General features: G+C 39.4%; 1 long non-coding RNA gene across 1 annotated transcript; it reads left to right on the forward strand.

Moving 5' to 3' along the window:
• Positions 1–1,090: 1,090 nt before the first annotated feature.
• On the forward strand, positions 1,091–18,617 carry LOC121700371. Its single transcript, XR_006027206.1, has 3 exons — positions 1,091–1,176; positions 6,813–6,814; positions 18,605–18,617. It is a non-coding gene; the product is annotated as an uncharacterized LOC121700371 (long non-coding RNA).
• Positions 18,618–19,635: the final 1,018 nt, after the last annotated feature.

The following is a 19,635-nucleotide window of genomic DNA, read 5'->3' on the forward strand; positions in this document are numbered from 1 at the left end:
TTGGAAACGCATGGGGCCTTTCCCTGTGCTGGTGTTATTGTCTTTGACCTTTATACCCCTCCACTAAGGTGCACCACTTCCTAGCCACCTTGTCAGGGCAGAATGCTTCCTTGTATTGTTCAGTTAGTTTTGAGGCCATATCTGTCCACAGCTCCATATTCTTCCGGCCAAACTTTAGCCGGCTGTTGAGGTCCCTCATAGATTTTGGGAGACCCTCTCCAGATGTAGCCTCATCAGGTCCACCAGGAAGAGGGTTTGCTCCCTCGTAAAAAGAATCATCAGGCGACGTTGGTTAGCTTTACTGCAAACTGCTTTTCACCCCCCTTAGAGAACGTTTACAATGTCAATGTCAAAACATCATGTTAAATAGAGATAACATCATGTTAAACGAAGTTAACTCTTAGTTATCTCCTTTGCAGCAGATCTAACGTGAACATTATGTGATCTATTTAATTGGGAACGCGTCTGCACTCACGAGAGGGAGAGAGAGTCACAGGTTCCAGCTGGCTTGTCATTGTTGATAATTGATATCTCCTTTTTATAAGAAACTTTTAAAAGGAAATCATGAAGGCAACAGTAGTTCCCACTACTGACCATTTAAAAACTGTGAGAGGGCCCAGCCGTAGATACAGCACTAGCCATAGCGGAGCAGGCAGAAGATCATTGAGAAATAAACGTGAAATTAAGCGACTGTCTTAAAGTGCACAATTTATACATTTGTTAAACAACATAAAATTAGCAGTATTTTTAAGCAATTCATAATTTAAAAGAAATACTTTTCATACTAAATTATAGGCTAAATTTCTTTTTTTTTTTATGTGTGTGTAGTGGGGGGTGGGCTGTTGTGCGGGCCCACCTGCCAACTTTCAAAACCCAATTTGAGGGTGCTGAATTGAAATATTTTGTTTACCAAACTCAATTTTGAGTTTTAAGCTTGCTAATTAGCATAATTCACATACTTTTTGGTTTTGCTATCAGATAGCATAGGAATTGCAAAAAATAAGGCATTAATATACTCTTTATGTATCAGATATGTTGTAGGACAGGACAGGAATGACCCCAATGACCCTAAAGTAGCAAATGAAAATAAGCTAAAATTAAAATATAAATTGAAATAATAACTAAAATTCATATGACGTTTAGAAGCGAAATAGATTCCTTGATAATAAATTGATAGTAGGTCACTGCTCATTTTTCTGTAGAAAGTACTTTGTCACTAATTATTATGAACAGTTGTCAGTCTTTACAGAGGATTTACACTGTATTTTTCTTTTACTGTAAAGGCGACTGTGCTTGCCTAGTTAAAACATCTCACTGGTGCTCTTTCCTATCATTCAAATTCCAGCAATGCAAAAAAATGGTAGTGTGCCTGTTTGAGGCTTGCTAAACAGTGCTATGGAGATTGCATTATTGCAACATTTAGACAAGATATCCTTTATAGTGCAACAAAAAGAAACATTCTCCAGTGCATCATTACTGCATATGATGCTGAGAAGTGGACCTAGGACAAATCCTAAGCTATAAACTGATTAATGTCCCTGTACTGTAGCTATTGCAGATAGCGATGGTTATTTGTGAAGTGGAAATAAGTCTATCCTCATTCAAGTGCTGTCTAGCAATGTTGAATGTCCAGTAGTGATCATTGCAAAACTGCTCATTCAACACTGGTAATAGATGCTTAAGATCTAGTTATGTCTTTAGGACACCCATCTGACAGCAGCACATTTAAGAAGTATGCAGGAAAGTTTGTAAGGAACTTTTGTATTGTTATTTGGTATTTGTTATGTGGTAGCAAATGATGTTGACTATCAAAGAAATAGACCTAATGTAGGAATGCACACAGATATTGCAACAGATACGCTCAGGCCAATCCAAACTTTTCTCATCTGTTGTTCCTCGTTGGTGGAACACACTGCCAGTTCCTACAAGGGGAGGATCATCCCTCTCCATTTTCAAAAAACTCCTGAAGACCCAGCTCTTTAGAGAACATCTCCTCTCATAGCACCACTTACAACAAGTCTTGCTGATGCTAGCACTTACCACCCGTCTTGAACTGACACTCAACTGTTTAAAAACAGCACTCACTGATGCACTTATTCTTACTGTACTCTACCGTTTTTAAATTGTCCTAAAATTGTTAAGAGAATTGCTTTAAAACTTAACTGTGACCATGTTGTTAGTCGCTTTGGTTAAAAATGCGTCAGCCAAATGTAATGTAATAAAGGTGTAGGCCTATCTGATTAAGACCCAAAGAGTGGTTGAAACGTACTTATTAAATTACACTGGGAGCAAAGAAGACTATCTTCACTTTTTTCCCTTAGCAACCGTCAAAGAAATCCCATACACACAGGAAGGCCTAGGGTAGCCTACATCAGATGGCCTAAAGATTAGGCTCTTCTGCATAGCATTAAGTGATTTGCATGCAGTAATTTGAGCACTGACCTTGATCTAGCCTACTTTGGCTATTTAAAGGTAATTTATTGCCAAAACATCACACAATATAAATGAGCTTTAACAAACAATAAAGGACTTAATCACACACAATTATGTAGGAAGTTTAGAAGTTTAAAACCCAGAATTGACCAAAAGTGCACCAAATTCAACACAAATGACTTAATACACTTGGAGGAGGCCTGCATCCTTTCTTTTCCAGATATTTTAGGATTTGGATATCGTTTCAGTATCGAGTATCAAGATATATATGGCAGGTATTGTATCGAAGTCATAATTTTGGTATCGTGATAACACTATGCCAGAGCCACTATGTTTTCTAGAGTGATGTTGCTCAATGGCATATTAGAACAGCACATTATCAAGCTCTAGTATGGAGGCAAGCACACATGCCAAATCCAGTGTTACTAGAAGTAAAATGTTTTTTACTTGTCGGTTGTTGCTGATGGTAGATGCAGTTCTGCATTATTAGGCTTATTCCCGCTATCTATGTTCATATGTACTGTAGGATATATTCTGAGTTGAAGGTTATCTGTGCAATTTGTTATTGTGATGAAATGCATGAAACACCACGAGTGACTCACTATGTTAGCAATAAAAATAGGGTAAGGCTATTTGCACCCCTGGTACAATTAGCAGTGTATGCTATTCGTACCCTGGTGCAATAAGAAGTGAATTCTATTCGTTCCCCCGGTGCACACAGCAATGGGTCCTATTAGTACCCCGTCTGGTACAAATATCAATGTATGCTATTCGTACCCCGGAGCACACAGCAATGTGTCCTATTAGTACCTCGTCTGGTACAAATATCAATGTATGCTATTCGTACCCCGGAGCACATAGCAATGTGTCCTATTAGTACCCCGTCTGGTACAAATATCAGTGTATGCTATTTGCACCCCTGTGCAATCTGGCATATTAATCACACAATGTAATAATTTTTTTTTTTTTTTTTAAAACAAGCAACATGTTTTTTTGTTGTTGTTACATAACAGAGTGTGAATAGCTCAGCCGTGTAGACACTCTGAATAAGTTATGCTGTTTGCATCAATGTACAGTTAGAAGTGGATGCTATTCGTAGCCTGGTGTTTATAGTACTGCATGCTATTTACACCCTGGTGCAAGAACTAGCTAATTGTTGCAATCAAAACTTCCGTTTGAGAACCGATTTCTTGTTCAAATTGCACGCCTTTTCTCTAGAGACGTTGGTACACATGCACACTCACTCTGCCAAAACACATCACATGGGTTTCAAACCCGGGTCTCCCACATGCCAGCCCTTACCTATGACCACTGCACTATCTGCATCCACAGAGGTGTGGTTTGCAGGTAAACTTATAGTTTATTCACCCCTTGCAGACACGTGACTTAAGTCACTATCTGGGAATGGTTGTGCGTTTGCATGCACTGTAATAAGTCAGAAGAAGTCAAAGGAATAACGATACAGTGCATTTGCATGCATAAGTTAGAAGAAGCCAAAGGAATAACATAAGAAGCCTAGAAAGAACAGTACAGTGCATTTTCATTATCCAACTTTTACGGGCTTTTCCCAAATCACGGAAGTAACGTCAACGCAGCGGTATAGTAGCAGATAGTAGCATCCATCAGGCAAGTCTTATTTAAATAAACTCCTGGTGTGTTTACAGCCTTTTAAATGCCATGTTTTATGAGTAAAGAACATAGTTGTACTACTGTAGAAGTTTCGTACCATTCAGGGCATTATTAGTGGGGTAATTTACGAGATAAAAGTTGGTACCATTACGACTGCAGAAACTCATTAGTTTCTGACAGCGCTACTCGACCAGGGTTCGACCAAGGGAAAACAGGTTCTGGGAGGCTGTTTGGCTCTGTTAGTACAGAGTATAAGCAGAGACTTTCTAATGAGGAGACACAGCACTCAAAAAATCCTCCATTGAAATGCATGGGGTTAGTTTGTACCGTTGTCTACACATATCCCACCCCTTCCTCGCCAAAACGTCAACATGTGTATACATTGAGCCAATCATGTGGTGTGATGTGACTACATTGAGCCAATTATGTGTTGTGTTGTGCAGACATCGTGCCAATCATGTGTTTTGAACTCGCCGCTGGAGCAAGATTGGTGTCGTGAAGCCTTGCGCACACGCATTTCTGCCGAATAGGATGCCCGATGAGTACCCAAAAATCGTTGCAATATGACCGCCGAGTGGAGGGACTTGCCTAAAAAGACTATGTTATAAGGGTATGGCTGAAAGGGTTTGAATACGCAGACGAATGGATGGGAAATCCCCCAACAGAGCTTCTACCTCCAGTGGCCCATTTATCTCTGACAGGAAAATAAAGTCCCTGATGACAGACCATTAGCTGCCCAGGACTGTGCTCACATCTGGTGCCTAGTGTTGAATATGGCTGAAGGAATAAGCACAGCTCATCATGTCTACAGGAGCAAACTGTATAACTGTACACTCTAAACCCAGATTTAGTTGTAATAAATATGTTAGGTGGTCACTACTAATGTTTGTGTGTTTTGTGAAAACTATGTCATAACTAAAATAAATGAGTTGATTGTACTATTTAAGTGAAATATACAGTGCACTGATCATGTTAAGCAGAGACAATGATAAATGTTATGTTTTTGCAAGGCAGAGGAGGGGTCTGATAAAAATTCTGCCCATCAACCGTTCCTCCTGCTTCTCAGTCCACACAGACATGAATGACTCCATGCATAGTGCTGCTGTGACAAATAGGCTACTATATCAAATGGTGGGTGAACTTTCTGATGAACTTGTTGAAAAATTCAAATTCTGATGAAATAACCGAAAATTATGATCAGTTTGAGCAATAGTTAGCTAAATGTTTGTTTACGTGATTAACCTGAGAAAACTAAGGTAACATTAGCTTCGTTGTTAGCATGCTAGTCTTTCGGAGAGTTAGCTCATGGTAGCTACCTTCCAATGGGTGTGTATGGCAGATTATAACAATATCACATATGTTTTCGTGTAAATATACTTGTCTTGGTGGTACTTAGTTTAATTCAGACTTTATCATTGAAATTGGTGTTTCTGTCTGTAGACAGTTTTAGCTAACCATAGCAGCACATGTTGGTTAGCTTTTGGCTAATGTTAGCCGATGTCCATTCACTTATTTGTTGCATTCATATATAGCAAACTTTTATTTCAACTGAGTAAATGAACATGAACTAAAAAAAAATGTTTCTTGTGTTCTTTTTTATAGGTTCTTCGTCTTTTTTTATAGGGGTTCTTCACCTACAGTGGATGTGGAATATTTATGAGTTTAAATGTTGTTCATGTTTTATCAATAATAAAAGGCATTCCTATACATTGTGATGAATTTCTCTTCAATTTTTAATAAAACAATTAAATTAATACAGTAGCCTAATCTTAAAATAAAAAAATTAAAACAATAGGCCGATCCAGAGCCTGGGCCTATCTACAGAACTTTGTTCATATTTTAATTAGTTTTTAACATGCATTTTAACCTAGTTATTTTATACAACTGCAGCTTCTGAAACAATAAGTTAAGTGAACTAAAGACTAAAGAAGACGAAAGACTACTAATGTAAGCTTAATTTGCCTAGAGCATCAACATAAGGTTGTTAGTTGACACAACTAAACCTGTTTAGTTTTATGTTTTGTAAAAACTAGAATGGTTTAAGGCAATCGGTTTCCACGCAATTTTCTAGTAATGACAACTAGTTCGGGTTTAGGGAAACCTTTCACTCTGGGGTCATGAATACCAATACATGTACCACTACACTGAATGTTGCCAACCAAGTCTGGATCATGAAACGTAACAATCTGTTCCAGCCAATCAGCGACAAGATGCGTGTTGAAGTCAGTATCAATGGCGGGGGAGGGAGGGGTGAGCTACCTCTGTTTTGTTTGAAACGTCAACAGAAGTGACGTTACCCAACCGCGCTTAGAGAACATTTAATCTAAAAGTTTCATACACGTCTGTGTCCCAATAACAGATAGTGAGACTCCATAGGGACAGGTCCTGATAGTGTTCCCTAGGCAGTCTGCCTTTCAGTATCTGGCACAGTTGAGATGTTTCTGGGATTTTTTTTTTTTTTTTTTAGTCCCCAAAAGGGCAACCCATTTTACTAATACATTTACAGCATGTAAATGTCAGACAAAGTACTGCAGTAACTGCAGCTTTTCTCTTGGACCCAGATAAAATAGAGGTATTTAGATATCTCAGATGAAAGATTAATGAACTAAGAAGTAATTTGCAGTGAAATAGCTTCTCCGACTGTTTTAATGACTGAACATATTCACATAAGAGTGGATATCAGTAGTGCTTTTGAACTGAACAGGGAGGTTAAAATGAGAGTACAGATGAGGAAGGTTTTCTGTATCTAGGAGTAATTAAGAGAGAGTTTTAATATTAAATGCTTTGGGCTGAAGCTTTGATAATCTTGGGTTACATCACACAAGGCCTGAGAGAATATGCCGTGATGTGTAAAACAGATGGTGGTGATAAGATGAAAATGTTCCCCCCTCTTTAGATTTGGTTCTGCAAGACATATTGTGGTACACATACAAAAGTCAGGGGAAATGTGACACAAATATACGTTATATCTTGCATTTATATGGCTACAGTACACTGACAATGACAGAGTCAGGGGGGAAAAGGAGGTGAGAAATATGGGGAAGTTTCGATACATTGCTCATAGACAGGATTTGTCAGAGCCCTGTAAGAATTATATTAAATTAAATTCAAAACTTCATTAATCCATAAGAACCATATAGTATATCCATACCCATATGAAAATCAGTGTCTCTCTAGTTCAGGCACACACACACACACACATAACATACCACGTGAAGCCATTTAGCAATGGTAACTAAAGTGTGTAAATGAAAGGAAAAAAAAGTATTTCTCCTTTATTTAACCAAGGTAGTCACATTGAGACAGAGGTCTCTTTTCCAAGTGAGCCCTGGTCAAGAAAGGCAGCACCAGGGGATAAACATATAACACAAAACACAATACAAATACATAGAACGAGTAAGGAAAATGGAAATACAATAAATAATGCATGATGTGTAAGCAATAAAGAAACCATCCCTGTGCAAAGACAAGTGAATTTTACCATTTAAAGAGTAGAGTACTGTTAGGCTGTTGCCAAACTGTCCTCCGATCCTCTTTATTCCCCAAAGTAATTCTTCCCACATTTCTCCTGTCCACTAACACTGTTATCACCCTTCTTCTCTGACCTCTGCTCCTGTCTTTTATTGCACCAGTGTCCTTAAATCTGTTTTAAATCTCTTCTACAACTATTGCTCTTCTCCACACATATTATGAACCCGGAGCAAGTCATAATCACTGCCACCAGTAAAATGTTACTGCATTCTTTCAGAATAAAAGACAGGGTGAGGCACTCAGATATGTTCTCATCCTATGACTTCATGCGAGTGTTCCGATATTACTTGGTATACTGAATTGGGTAATATTATGTGTGGCCATACATCGAATGTTGCGTTTTCCTTCTGTTATCAGAAGCAGACATGGCTGAGGCATTTCACTTTAAGGAGTGAAAACAAGATGTCAAGAAGATCTGAGGGAAAGAGATCTTTTTCAATGATTTGTATTCATGGAAGGGTTTTTTTTAATGAGGGGAAACAAAGTTGAGTTGAGGGAGATAATTCAGTTGAAATTAAAAGTCATAACCTTTTCATGTCAGTCAACATCTGGCTTAAAAAATAATAAATGAAGTACATAGTACTTTAGTACATACAGTAGATAAGGCATTCAAACATTCATTAGTGGGCTTGCTCAAGCACTCAGCATTCCAAAGCATTAATATTGTTCCTCTTAGGTTTTCTTTATTACGTTACGAATACAACATTTCTTTATTACATAATTAATATTAGGGGATATTAGGTGATGATTTAGAGATATACTCACCTCCGGTCTAAGTTAAACACCCAACAAAGATAGGTTTGAATTTTGTATAAATCCCACCATCAGATATCGGAGGATACAGCATAGTTATAAGTACATACAATTGAGTAGAAGGGTTAAAACAAAGCCTTGTAGAGTGCAAGGCGTTGTTATCCTGATTCACCCCAATCCCTGCCCCAGTCAGTTGTATTCCGTAATGTTTTTTCTTTTATCTCAAATTTATTTTATGATTTATTTCAATATTTTAACATAATAGTTGGTTACATTTATTGTTCACAGTGTTTTCATATCTACCTGTGTATGTTTTTGTGTAAATATGCTTGTTTTTTTGTGAAATGTGTGTAAATCACTGCAACACTGCAATTCCCCTCTGGGGATGAATCTAATAACCCACCAGGCTCTCAGGACGCCCGTCTTATCCCTGCATCTTTGCTATATAAACAACTCTGATCTTGTTAAACCAGCGGGTCTCCTTGCGGGCTGAAGGATCTGAACTGGTCAATATGAAGCGTCGTGCTGTTTGAAATGAGGCAAGGCCTGTTAGCTTAGCGCTCGTGCTGTTAGTGATGCAGAAGATGTTTGTTTTGTTGGAGAGGGTTAGCATATCACTCTTAGGGGAACAGAGGGGTGCGCCAGTGTCGTAATGAGGGAGGACCTTATGGACCCTTTCAAGAGAGTTCCATTATCAACATCATAGTTGGCCCCACAAGACTTCCTTTTTAACATTCCATATGTTATCTTAATGTAGAGGAAGTAGATTGGGGCCCAAATAGAACCTTCAAGCGTTATAACAGGGGCGCAGGAGGCACGGGGGACGTGGGGGATATGTCCCACGCAGTGCTGAAGATATCTCCTGCGCCCCTGCCTTATAATGCAGTGCCATGGCTTAGACTATAATTGCTAATGAGTTGGGTGGAGTGTGTCCGGCGTGGGTTTTATTGTTTTGTTTTGTTATGTTTTCCAAAAGCCTGTTTACAGCTCTTTAGGTATTAAACACTGTTGTTGTTCTTTGTTTCTAGTGTCACAAGGATGTCACTGTTTGTACTAATGTCAAAGTCATCTCAAACTCTCAAAACTTTCTTATGATGTAGAGTGTACTGTTAGCAACTAACTTACAGAGAAAACAAAAGTGTCAATACTGTCAGATCATTTTGACCGATAAATAAATTAATACTCCAATGTATTTTTTACCAAGCTCCTCTGTTGCACAGGAAATCAAAATTCATTGTTCTGATATTCTGCTCTTGTTTCTTTCTCCCCCTATTTCCTACACACTACAAACACACAGCATAATTCATTTTTCAGAAAAAAAAGTTTTGCAGAACTCCCTCTAGTGTCTAGTGTACAGTCTGTGCTTCAGGAAAGAAAACTGTGAAAACTCATTCCAAGTCCCCTCAGAGTGACTTTGGCTGCTGTAAATGCCAGCTCATATTTCACTCTTTGCTCCACAGTCGGATTCAAACGTATCTAATCACATGCCGCCAACGGAGCACAGCAGCTGTGGTGAGGCTGCTGTTAGATTGTTGGGATTTCAGTAAATGAAGCTGGGGCAAAGAGAGAGAGAGAGAGAGAGAAAGGGAAGGGGGCAGAGAAATATTTGCAGTTGTTGTTGATCCAGTGCCAAAATCATCAGATACATCAGAAATTTAGGCGGGACATTTCTAAGGCCGTGTTCACAATGTTTGAGGGTGCACAACGCTAGGTTTTGTGTGTTGTCTTCCTCTTTTCTCTTCCTCTTCTTTCTCACTCCAAGATTCCTCGCTTGTGCCATATGTTGCTGCTACCTGTATGCAGGTCCTTTCGTTGTGTTCATGGACTACTCAGGCTACGTTTACACGTGGCCGGCTATTTTCATAAACGTAAACATCGTGCACACCTGTCAGTTTTCAGAAAAGTTTTCGTTTACACTAACCCGTGTATATGTCGTCAAGAGCATGCCGAACCTGTAGGTGGCAGTGTAATGAGAAGCTCAAGCCCATGTTAGCCAATCAGAATCCCAAAAATAGCAACAACAGCGACAAATCACTTCCTCTTTCTCTTTTATGTCGCAGTCAGACATAACAAAATCTCCGCCTCATCACATAAATCTCCGTTTGTACCAGACGCAAATGAGCAAATGGAGTTTTCCCAAAAAAAGCGCGGATCAACGCAGAGTGGCAGTGCGGTAAAACCTCTGTTTGTGTCTAAATAACAGGGTCAAATGCAGAAAAATATCACCGTTTGCACCATTTTTGTTGTCTTCTAAACAACTCAGGCTGCTACTTTTCTACTCGGAACTGACAAAGGCTGCTATCTCCACCTGTGTCCATGGACTACTCATAGTAGAAAAAAAGCTCCTGTTTTGCATGGTGGTGGTGTAGTGGTTAGGGATGCGGTCTTCCAGATATATAATACTGAAAGGTCATAAATTCAATCTCAAGGGACTGCCACCAAGCAAGGTAAGTCAAATCTTTTAGACTCCAACAGAAGTGTTAGTGAGTAGGGGAGCAATTGTTTGTATTTGTATTGGTTTAATATTAAAATTATTTGTATCTGTATTTGTATTCTGATAGAAACCGGAAGTGGGCAAGGCTTAACCAGGAAGTGAATTTAAAATGTTGAAACGTTTTTGCATGCTCCTTGTGTTTTTGTGCTGTCTTTCCTGTCTCTTGCTTAGGACTGGAATATCTTCAGAATTCTTGTAAATTGCTGGCCAGAATAGGAGTTGTGTTTAAACTGTTAACGACATCTCCAGAGTCGGAAATACCAGGTGAAGGTGGGTACTAGAGATGGAATTCTGAGCTTTCAGAAACTGCTACCCCTGCATGTATGCCTACAGTTACACAAAACAGGCATAACACATCTTAAAGTCAACTCCCACAGCTGAATGCTGCCAGTCTCCAGAGACAAAGAATAATGATCTTATAAATACTTATGTACCAGAACAAGATTCACAGCCTTGGCTGAGCAGTCAGTCAGTCATTCCCTTCCTCATGAGAAGGGCGAGATGAAAGGGGCTTTTCAGAAAGCACAGCCATAAACCGCACAAACAGTTGACACAGCCAGGAGGTGTCAGTAATCGCAAGCTCCTGCAGCCCTTCTTAAATGTCTCAGCCGCACTCCTCTGCATCCCCTAATGAGAATACCGTTTCTTTTTTTCATGAGCGTGTGATTAATTATAGGCAGGGAACAGACACACACACACACATACAGTCTGACCCAAAGATAGGCTCCTCGCCTGTCACCACATAAAGACACACTGCACTGTGAATTTCACAAACACAACACATACACACCACGCCACACTTTAATGTGTCGCCAGGCACGAGGGGAGCTGAATGGTTCGTAATGAGAGAGCATGTCTGCAAGTTAACATACTAAGCAAGCTTTAAAGGCAATGCTTGGTGACTATGCATCACTGAATCTGTGCCAACAGCATAATGATGCAGCACTGAGAGAATTTATTTAAATTATTTATTGAGCGACAAATGAAAAAGCCTTGTGTTCTGCCCCCAAATGAAATAGCCTGTCATGTCACATTTTCAGTCATTTCTGCATGAAACTTATGCGTCTGTGCTGCATTTCTTTGTTTCAATTATTGTTAAACATGAGAGGAATTTTGTTTAGAAAAAGGAATATGGTAAAGTTGGAGATAGCCGTTTTATTTTTCTGGTTAAATATCCTTATCAGTATTGCGTAAGTATTGTAGACCTGATAGGTAGCTATTTTACTGCAGATTGTAAAAAGTGAGTTATATTCAATACATTCAGAAATGTTTGCATTCAACTGGTATCAGGGTCCATTTCATTACACCGGTCAACAACAGCCAAAGCTTTATTACAATGCTAATTTTATCAAAGACAAGGCAATGGTCATCAGTGTGGTGAAACGTGAATCTGAGACATGACTCATTTTAAACGTATGCACTGTTCCCTTTGACCTTTGTATCAGTTTTCCTCTCTCTTATTAGTTGGTGCCATCTTCTGGCGAAACCCCAGGGGATCTGGCCTGATCATCTTTGGCTTTGATTTAGAACAGTGTTGTGTTGGTCATGAAATCATCTCATTAATACATTCTTGAACCTCAAAGCAAGAAAATAAAGAATTTTATGACAAATTCACTGTACAGGTGTAACATAATTTAACAAACCAATACAATTTCTCTTTATTACATTTTACACACATTCACCTCTATGTTTGCCAGACCTTTAATTACACAATGCTCAAAAAAAACAATTAATGGCTTTGTTCCAGAATATCACCATAGCATTTTTCTTGGTGTGACTCCATAGTTGGCATCTTCCATAATTTCCAGACTAAGTTTCACTTTTTTCATAGTTTGCCTGATCCTGCAATATATATCAAAATATATATAATTTAACATGTTGTTAAGTGTTAATTCTTGCTGACTGACATGAATCTCTGCATGAACAAAGGTAACATTATTGTCCACAGCCGCGAGAGGGTGATCTAGGCTTGTGACTCGCTGGCTTGTTATGTTATTAGCCTATTCAGCTTCCTAGGCACTTCCCATTTTCATCAGAGGCCACCGCTAGCATTTTGCTAATCGCTAGCATTTTTCTAATCGCTAGCATCTAGCTAACAAATTACACAGCAAAGGCAGTTAAAACGAGGGTAAGCAAACAAACATATAGTCACCGTTAATATTCCTGGCAGAAAGGAGACATCATCACAACAAACTGTGCGATCAAGCTGGCTAAATAGTGTAGCTGAATAACTGTGTTATGTTAACATATCTACCTATTCAGCCTGTTGTTCTGTGTGCTTTTTAATAACTTGCCTTACCAGATTAAATGTCTGTTCTTGGTCTTGATTTCGTGAAATAAATTTCTTAATAAATGCAACTTATAGTCCAGTGCGACTTATATATGTTTTTTCCCTCTTCATGACGCATTTTGACTGATGCGACTTATACTCCAGAGGGATTTATAGTCTGGAAAATACGGTATTTGCCTAGATTCTACTGAACACACAAAGAGTTCTACATAGGCACAACAATAAAAGAGGTGATTAAAGCACTACTTGCAATTCAGTCTTCGTTAGAATTATCTAGGGCACCATCAAATGTTCAGACATTTTCTAACGATTCAGAATACAGCTAATTTTTATACATGTAATGGACACGATCAATATGTGTAATCTGTAAGGGATAACGGCCGCCGAGGTGTCCTGTTATACGAAATTAATGGACGAGGGCGAGGGGCAAAAAACTCCCCGACGCGCAGCGGAGTTGCCTCCGCCCGAGTCCATTAATTCCGTATAACTGGACACACCTCGAAGGCCGTTATCCCGCTTATCACCAGGTTGCCACTGTAAAGCAAAGGAAACACACGGTTTCGTTTAAAAAGAAGCTGACGTTCAGCTTGTTGTACAACTTCCGATAGCATGGACAGTTAGCTTGTTTACAGTTGATTCCATTGTTGCGAAGCCTGCAACCGTAGTCCTACTATGGTTGTTATAGTTACCATTCATAAGCATTGATATGGAACGGTGTCTTGTTATTCAGAATTAATAGCCACCCCACCAGCCAATCAGAAAAGAGTATTTCTTCTCTCCGGGTGATAAAATAATCTAAAACATACTTTTACAGGAAAAGTGCATACAATACATTAAATCGATAACATATGTTTATTAGTCTTTACTGTTATTCTTGTATACAATGACACAGAGGAATTATATACAAATATATACATATTGACCTTTTATTTGTCCTCTAGCCTCTACTGACAGGCTTTGGGCACTCCTAGTTCTTTGCCCAGAGAGTTTACCAGTGTTTACCGTATCCAGACACCTTTCTGAGTCCCCTGACACGAGTGTGTGTGTGGTTTGCTGCATACTGTATCTGTGGCAGTATTTTGTGTGTATTAGTATGTGTTCTGGTGTGTGTGTGTGTGTTAGAAAGAGAGAGAGAGGTGTGAGTGTGTGTGTGTGTGTGCTTGCCTACACATCAGTATGTGAGTGCATGCAGGTATGCTTTCTCATATCTTTTCTATGCTCTCCCTCTCTCACCTGTTCCTAAGCGCTGTGCGGCCGTCTATTTGTATGGATGGTGTTTGGGCAGAAGGGGCTGTTTTAACATTCATAGAAGGCCCAGCCGAGGCAGCCAGTGACACTTTTTAATATCCAAGCCAGGGAGGTTTGAGGGAATGTGAAAATGGTGAGCCGAGGCCAAGAATTCATTATCCAACACCTAGCACACAGCCCTGCCACCACACACACACACACACAAATAGAGCTCTGGTTAAATGTGAATATATGCCTAACCCATTTACACTATTGCCTTCCTGGAAGGCCTTTCAGCAGACCGTGCCCAAGGGGAGAGAAACTGATTCCTGAGTCGGGGGAAAAGATGATTTCCAAAAGTGTTTTCTTTTATACATTGAAATCAGCCTCACTTTGCAGAGAGGATGAAGGTGAAGTGATGGATGAGAGGAAGGTTACATTCACACATGTGCTCAAACACACACACACATACACACAATCACACACATGCACAAACTCTCCCTCTCTCTCTCTTACACACACACATAGTCTCCATTTATATTTACAGTTTTGTTATTTACACATACATGCATGTAGTCCTGATTATTTTGTGGGGAAAAATCTTATACGATTGTGTATATTTTGCAGAAGGGTGTTGCCTAAGGCACCAGAAAGGTCATGAATGCCTCTGCTTGGCACCCACCACTTTAGTGTATAAATGTTCCGCTCTTTGTAAAATTATGCTAATTTCTCAACTAGAATTTGGTTTCAAAACGCTATATATCCATTTTTAAAAACATTAAAAAGTCATGCTATTTAATTGTGTATTCCAGGATATATCAATCAAATTGCATTTGTGTTGTTTTGATTGAGTAAAGATAAATCAAATAACAATACCCAAAAACATTTCTACTGAAATTACTTGTAAAACAAAATGTAAAAAAAATATTTATGAAAATTCATTAAAATGGTGGATATAGCGTTTTGGAACCAAACTCTATTAGCCGAGGTTTATAGATTGTTTTTTTTTTTTTAACTTGCATAACACACTGTCCTGCGGTCTATACACAATGCGGCTAATACACAGGAAATTGCTTTTTCAGTGACAGTCAGTAGGGAAGGAAGTGCAGATAAGAAGGATAAAACAAGAAAAGTGAGAATGCACAAAAGAGATAATTTACACAGGGGTGTACTGGGTTTACTTAAAGACACAAATATAAATCTTTATTCACCTCTACACTCTGTAAAGTAGATAATTTACACAGGGGTGTACTGGGTTTACTTAAAGACACAAATATAAATCTTTATTCACCTCTACACTCTGTAAAGTAGATAATTTACACAGGGGTGTACTGGGTTTACTGAAAGACACAAATATAAATCTTTATTCACCTCTACACTCTGTAAAGTAGATAATTTACACAGGGGTGTACTGGGTTTACTGAAAGACACAAATATAAATCTTTATTCACCTCTACACTCTGTAAAGTAGATAATTTACACAGGGGTGTACTGGGTTTACTGAAAGACACAAATATAAATCTTTATTCACCTCTACACTCTGTAAAGTAGATAATTTACACAGGGGTGTACTGGGTTTACTGAAAGACACAAATATAAATCTTTATTCACCTCTACACTCTGTAAAGTAGATAATTTACACAGGGTGTACTGGGTTTACTTAAAGACACAAATATAAATCTTTATTCACCTCTACACTCTGTAAAGTAGATAATTTACACAGGGGTGTACTGGGTTTACTGAAAGACACAAATATAAATCTTTATTCACCTCTACACTCTGTAAAGTAGATAATTTACACAGGGGTGTACTGGGTTTACTGAAAGACACACATATAAATCTTTATTCACCTCTACACTCTGTAAAGTAGATAATTTACACAGGGGTGTACTGGGTTTACTTAAAGACACAAATATAAATCTTTATTCACCTCTACACTCTGTAAAGTAGATAATTTACACAGGGTGTACTGGGTTTACTTAAAGACACAAATATAAATCTTTATTCACCTCTACACTCTGTAAAGTAGATAATTTACACAGGGTGTACTGGGTTTACTTAAAGACACAAATATAAATCTTTATTCACCTCTACACTCTGTAAAGTAGATAATTTACACAGGGGTGTACTGGGTTTACTGAAAGACACAAATATAAATCTTTATTCACCTCTACACTCTGTAAAGTAGATAATTTACACAGGGGTGTCATGGGTTTACTTAAACAGACAAATACAATGTTCTATTCACTTTTACACTCTGTAAAGTAGTGACTCAGCAATAGCAGCATCTCAGAAAGAGAGACAGAGGGAGAGAGAGGTAATTTAGTAATTTGCTGTGGCTGTTGATACAGTTGCTGTTGTTTGCTGTTGATCCAGAACAAAGTCACTGAGGGTTAATCAGAAATGTATGAGGAGGGGCAGTTGTAGTTAAATTAAAAGACCATGTCCACTACTCTGTATGAGTGTGCGTCCTAGTTTTTGTATGTAATGCACCCTTAGAGCTGGTTTATAGTCTACGCAAGCAATTGGTGGCAGCCATGGCCTACTGGTTAGGGCTTCAGGCTTGTAACCAAAGGGTTGCCGGTTCGATCCCAACCAGTAGGAAAAATGTGGGTGGGAGAAGTGGTTAAGCACTGCTCTCCCATGCCCACATCCACGGCTGAAGTGCCCTTGAACAAGGCACCCAACCCCTCACTGCTCCCCGAGCGCCACTGTAGCAGGTAGACCGGGTTAGTGTGTGTTTCACCTCACTGTGTGTTCACTGTGTGCTGTGTGTGTTTCACTAATTCACAGATTGGGATAAATGCAGAGACCAAATTTCCCTCACAGGATCAAAAGAGTATATACTTATATACTTATACTGGCTCTCACATGTTTTAAAGTGCCTTATCATACTAGTCTACACAAGCTACACAGATGACATTCCCATTGGAAAGACATTACATGGAACGTGTGTTGCATCACAAAAAATTGGATGACATATTTTGCTACACAAAATGCTTGGAATGGTGTACTGTATGTTGCAGCTGGTAAGAAGTGCTTCCACTTAAGTGCCTTCTGTGGTTGTGCATGGAAAAGAAGAAACGAAACACACAAAAAAGAATCAACTCCATGGGCGTCCCTGTGCAACTCCATGGGCGTCCCTGTGCACAAGTCTTTAGTGATACAGGTGCAGGTGAGGCAGGTAAGTAAGGCAGATTTTGATCTTTCACTTTTGGATTACACAAAAAAGAATGTTGAATGCAAATGCAAACCCATCACCGCATGTTGTTAAAGGGAGTCCAATTCAGCTAATTGCAGTCCTGAATCCCTGTCCTATGTGTTCAAAAACCCTCTGGTTTTCATACAGTCCGGACTCCTGACTCTTTAAATGGGAAACACACCAAGTGACTTGGACAGAGCAATGACTGCATCATTGACACAGAGCCATGGACAGGTCCATCCAATCAACATGCAGTTTCGGGAGCACAGAAAGGAGGGATATAATTTGATTGGTTGTTGAGCTCAAATAAAAACTTATTATGTGAACAATCCTATTAAGTGAATCTTATTAAAAACCTTATTAAGTGAACAATCTGTCTGCAAAGCTGCAAACTATGCCTTTAAGGTATACAATTACAATTGGGTTATAGCCAGTCAGTACAAGCACAAATGAACAGCCCCCTCGTAGCATCAGTGAAGAATGTGATAACACCAATATGTTTTAAAATCTGGCAAGCCTCTTAATTGTGCCTCCTAGGATTAATTTTGATTGCATCTCTTTGGATTAATGCTGATCCTCTTCCAATATTAAGACAGCAACATCTTAAGTAAACTGCTTATGTATTCAGAGCATATGGATTTCAGAGGGATGCTCGAGAATCTGTTTGGCTGCTATTTTGTCAGATTTATTCTGGCTGTAGCTGCATGGTTAGCAGTGCACATACAGACAGCAGCACGGGCGCAACAGGTACATGGAGTACGGCAAGGAGAGTCCAGGGGGAGCCAAAGGCACAGGCTGTGTTGAATCACATGATTGGCTACAGAGGAAATTACCCAGCTGACACAAATGGATTCAGTACACTGGCATCATCACAGTGTGTGTGGGTGTCTGCATGCATGTCTGTGTGTGTGGGTGTCTGTCATGTGGGTTTTCTGTATTGGAGGTTGCCTGTTTGTTATGATTCTCTATTAATTCAAACATACTCTGATTGGATGTCTGTGTTTACTTTTGTTTCTTAGTAAGATGTTAGGAATTGTTGCTATAGATACTAGGTGACATAAGCCTACAAGCAGTTTGACAACTTGACAACAATATTTTTTGTTGTTGAGACAACTTTGTTGCCCGAACTACAAAATGGCTCTTAGACTAATGAGTGAAGTTCTCTGCCCCTATTCCACGTATGCCCTGACATACTTATACTTTTAACATAGATTATCAAACAAAAAACATCCTCTTTGTACTGTACATCCTAAGAAAGTGATCGCTTCACTGACAATGACAACACTGTCAGTCACATTTATGTGAAGAGTTTCTCCGTGTGTCAATGACGTTAACTTTGGCACTGGTCTGCTAATTTTTTGACAGTTTGGTGAGAACTGCAATTGACTGCACACACTACTCCTGCACAATTTGATCTGCTAGCTCTGGCGTGACAGTTGTGACGCCCATCAAAATGCCCTCCCCGGGTAGCTGCCAACTAATCCTTGCCAAGCGACTGCATTTTGTCACAGAGTTAGTGGCACAGGAAAACAGACAATCAAGAGCCAGTCTACCTCTTCTGACAATGCTCTGCAGTCCTCCCGCTGGCACACCACTGGACCCCACTCGTTAATTAGTGGAATGGGCAGCCGTGCCCGTTTAGTGCCAGGGGCATAAAAAGGGTGCCAGAGCTAGTGGGCAGAGCCTGACAACTGGATACTTGCATCCCTGATTGTTCATTAAGTCTCTCCATAGTGAGTCAACAAAACGTGCACCTCTGAGGTGCCAGGCTCGTTTGTTGTGACAGAGCAAGAGGTTAAGCTTTAATGATGGTCAGAGGCAGGCTTTTTTGCTGTGGCAGTCAAAGCACTATAGCTCAACCTTAGTGACTGCCGGCGCTCTGTCTGTCACATGCCAGACAACGAAGAGGTGGAATTTGAGAAATTGCTTCCTCACTTTTCCCTGGAGTCCTGCTTTTTTTTTCATCCCTTTTTTTCATTCATTTCTTTTCTATTTTATTTCACTCCCTCTGTCACCTTCTCTCCATCTGCCACTCTGTCTCAGCCATCATGTCGTCCTGGTGACCATTCATCCAGC

Source organism: Alosa sapidissima, chromosome 24 (genome assembly GCF_018492685.1).
Source record: "Alosa sapidissima isolate fAloSap1 chromosome 24, fAloSap1.pri, whole genome shotgun sequence".
NCBI classification, from domain to species: Eukaryota; Metazoa; Chordata; class Actinopteri; order Clupeiformes; family Clupeidae; genus Alosa; species Alosa sapidissima.